Raw genomic sequence first — 4,156 nt, forward strand, 5'->3', positions numbered from 1 at the left:
AAAAAAAAAAGAAAGAAAGAAATGTGTGAGGAGGAGAAGCCTTCCTCAAATAACCAAAATGCTCTATAGAAAATACATCCAAGTCAGCTTCTCACTGGATCTCAAAAATTAAATATAGTCAATCTGGAGTGGATGACATTTCAAGAGAAAAAAGAAAAAAAAAACACAACAAATTTTTTTGTTTTGTTTTGTTTTGTTTTTCAAACGGAGTCTCGCTCTGTCACCCAGGCTGGAGTGCTGTGGCACAATCTCAGTTCACTGCACTCTCCGCCTCCCGGGTTCAAGAGATTCTCCTGTCTCAGCCTCCCAACTAGCTGGAACTACAGACACCTGCCACCATACTCAGCTAATTTTTGTATCAAAAAATCTGAAATTTGGGTGACAGGAGACACTCAGCCAATCCATGGACTTGCGTGACGTCTACTGTACAACTCGCAAACCAGTGAGCGTGCAGGCTGCCAGGCCCATTCCCGAGCTCTTGGCTCAGGGGCTCCACCACGGTGGCATGGAATGAAGTGCCCCACTTTAGAAAGCAGAACGGTGACGATGGCGATCATTCCCTGTGCTTGCTATCTTCTGAAGTCTCATGGATGTACTGAAACTAATCTTGAACGCTACTCCTTTGTGCAGATACCTGTAGGGGCTGCACTGCCTCTCTGGCTCTGGACGCCCTTCCCTGCTGCAGGTGAACCCTGTGATTACAGGAGCAGAGTCGGCAGCGGTTTCCCACCAAGTGCTCCTGGCGCTGGGACTAGACAGCACACGCCTGTCTCACTGCTGTCCCGTTCCTGCCTTCGCCCAAGTCACAGATTAGTGAAGGGTATAATCTTCCAGAAACAGATGATGTCTTTTAGGCAGGATCACTCATTCTTCAAAATCTAGATTTTCTCACAGGCAAACTCTGGTTCAGAACCCACTGATACCTGTTAAAGAATGATAACCCTTTCCCCTCTGTATGCGTGTCTGTATTATGTTTCTGTACATATATGTATATATATTTTCCCATATATTTACTCTATTTTTAAACAAGAGTTACTAAAATATTTCCATATCAGTCGCACTTTCCTTTGGTATGGTCTGGAAGAGGTAGAAAAGAAAGAAATCCATTCCCAGGGACTTTCTCAGGTGCTGACTTAAGATAAAATGCAAATGAGGTAGACACAGTCCCTAGCCTCAGGAAGGACAAAGAGAAAGGGAGGGTTTGGATAATCTATGTCAGATGACAATTTATTCAACAAATTTTTTTTAAAGCACCAACTGCTAGCAGAACCGTGCACTGCCCACAGCAGGTGGCAGACTTCAGAGTCACTTACTGTGCTGTGACTTGGAGCCAAGCCCCGGATTTCCCACTGGACAGAGAGATAAGGAACACCTGGTTTCTTCACCCATGTGACTCACCACACAGTGGTTTTTGGATCACAAAATTATCCTGTACTATAGGCGAGGTACAAACCCTGTTAGGGTTGAGAAGAAGGGGCAACAGGAGGAGGAAGCATGGAAGGATCCCTGAAGGAGATGGCACTGAAGCTGGCCTTTGAGGGAGGTGGGCACAGGTAACCCAGGCACTGGGTCAGGAGAATGAATATAAGCTCCAGAAAGGCAGGGGCCTCGTCTGTCTGGGACCTGAGGTACTTCCAGGGCTCTGCACAGTGCCTGGCACACAGTAGGCACACAAGTATTACATGGAAACATCAGAAATCAACAGCCTAAAGAAATAGCAAGCTGATCCACAGCTCATATTTTAAGGACAGTCTTTTCTTTGACATAGATTCACAACTGCACAAGACAAGGAACTATGAGTGTGGCCCGTGGGGAGGTCGGGAGACACCCCGGATGCCTGAGATGTGGCAAAGTGTCACCAAGGAGCTCGCTGTGCCTTGGATAAACTGATGGGGGCCAAGAAAAGAAAAGGAAAAAAAAAAAAAAAAACACCCAGGCCCACTTATTTTAGTAAAATGAAATCAAGTGCAAGCCTTAACCTTCATAAACAGAACATTTATACATCACAACTAGTAGGACTTCAGTCAATAAACCAACCTCAGACATTCTTGGGTCTATAAGTTAGAATTTGGTGGGAGCTGGCCTATATAGGGGTGGTATGAAGCCTAAGTGACACCTACGAAGTATTCTGACCTGGTCCCTCTGTCCACCCAGACTTGCAGGGCTACAGAGAAGCAGGTGTGCTCTCGGAAAAGAGCGTGCAGGGCAGGCAGGGACGCAGGGCAGCCCTGAAGCACACAGACCTCCCTACTGTTCAGCAGATCCAGCGGCCTCTGCACGCATGAGAAGGAACCACAGTCAATTAATAATGCTTTGTGGCACCCAGCTGGCATTACAAGGATGATTCCCAGGGCACTTAGCCTTGCCTGGGAAAGGAGCTAGTTGTAAAAACGGTTCAAAAAGAAAAGGAAATTAAATACGTCATTCCCCAGCTTCTCTCTGTGGGCTCAGCTGCAAGGGATTTGGTTCTCTGCACTTTGGGAAGCTGGCTCGAAAGAGATTTCCTGCTTACCTGGCAGGTTAAGCATTAACAATGTGGCCATGGCCTAAATGGTTCCTTCTAGAACCAGGAGGGGTCAGGGCTGCCCAAGGTGGGAGCTCACTGGTGCCAAAGATGAAATGCAAAGGACTGTGTGACACTGCCATTGACGAGAAGAAGCAGTTCTTCTCCCGAGTTCCTACTTACCAAATGACGGAAGTGACATTCTTTCATTTTGCTAGAATATTTATGACTTAGAAAAATGCTAGAAGCGGTCATAAACTATAAGAAAAATTATGTGGAATTTAAAAAAATCTTACCTTGAGAAAAATTTTGTTTCAGAAGTGTGCAAATGTGGAGGGACAATTATGACCCCTTCTCTTTTTCTTTGTTTTTAACAAGAATGTTCAATTCTTCATGCTATTTGACTCTCTTGGAGGGGGGGGGGATCTTTTTTTTCCTTTTCACCATAGAAACTCCTTTGGCCTAAATCAATGGAATGTAACAGGGCACATCTATGCTCTTTGCTGGGTTGTGATACAATGTTCACATTAGGAGTTAAAAAAGCTTTAAAAGTCTTTAAATTTAATACCATCATTAACAGAATGAAATAAAGTATCTATTATTTTTAGCTATCTGAAGAATATAGACTTTGCCCAGTAAATTAGCTATTCTGTTGCAAATTTTGAATTAAATCCCATGTCCTAATGGTATCTTGAGTAGAATTAAGGTCTCCAAAGTTACTGGGCACAGTATAAGGATATATCACACCATAATCACAGAGCTCTAGAATTCTGAAGTCTCCGTGGGAAGATCTTAAATTACTTTTGTGCACACAGTTGCCTTTCCCCAGAAGAGGTCCTGATGGCTGCGAACACAGGAGCATGAGGCCCTCTGCCTAGACGCCCACACGGTGCAGGCACGCTCCTATCCTTTTGGCACTGTGTCCTTACTTTTTTGCTCAGGATTTGACTGTGGATGGCTCAAACCCATAACAAGAGCAGCCCTCAGGAGGAGAGCCCTGTGGTCAGAGCCCCGTGTAATTGGTTCATGATCACATTTTCCTAGCTAGGCAACTGTGAAGGCGGGAAGCCAACCATGATCTTAGATTCCAGGGCACCATGTCTGGTTGTTTCCAACTACATACCCAGGTGCCAGCAGGCAGCCTGGCATACACCTGGAGCTTAATGAGTATACACTGAATAAATGACAATCAGGTGAGCCAACACACCAGCTGCAAGCTATTATTTCTCAGCCTAGGCATACTGACTGGTAAGTCAACCACTATGAATGGTGATGTCCTGAGTTACTGGTATATCCTGATCAGTTTTGAAGTGAACGTAAGTAACAACTAATTTTTGTCAGGTTCATGAGTTTGTGAATTATTTATTCAAAGATGATAATTCAAAGCAAATAAGGCAACCCTTCCAGCAACTCATCTCTCACTTGTGCTACCGCTTTGCTTTCTCAGAAGGCAGAGTCCAGACTAAGTGCATGTGAACACTGCTTGTCACGTAAAGCAGTGTGGGGGCGGGGGCTCAGGACAGAACTGACCTGAGAAATACCATGAAAGACCAATCTGGGCTGGGCGTGGTGGCTCATGCCTGTAATCCCAGCACTTTGGGAGGCCGATGCAGGTGGATCACTTGAGGTCAGGAGTTCGAGACCAGCCTGGCC

The 4,156-nt window shown here is 45.3% G+C and overlaps 1 protein-coding gene across 1 annotated transcript in view; it reads right to left on the reverse strand.

The window, feature by feature from the left end:
* TRIO (trio Rho guanine nucleotide exchange factor) overlaps positions 1 to 4,156 on the reverse strand; it is a 283,878-nt gene that overhangs the window by 68,688 nt on the left and 211,034 nt on the right. The window lies entirely within an intron of this gene.

This window comes from Mandrillus leucophaeus, unplaced genomic scaffold (genome assembly GCF_000951045.1).
Source record: "Mandrillus leucophaeus isolate KB7577 unplaced genomic scaffold, Mleu.le_1.0 Scaffold445, whole genome shotgun sequence".
Classification (NCBI taxonomy): domain Eukaryota; kingdom Metazoa; phylum Chordata; class Mammalia; order Primates; family Cercopithecidae; genus Mandrillus; species Mandrillus leucophaeus.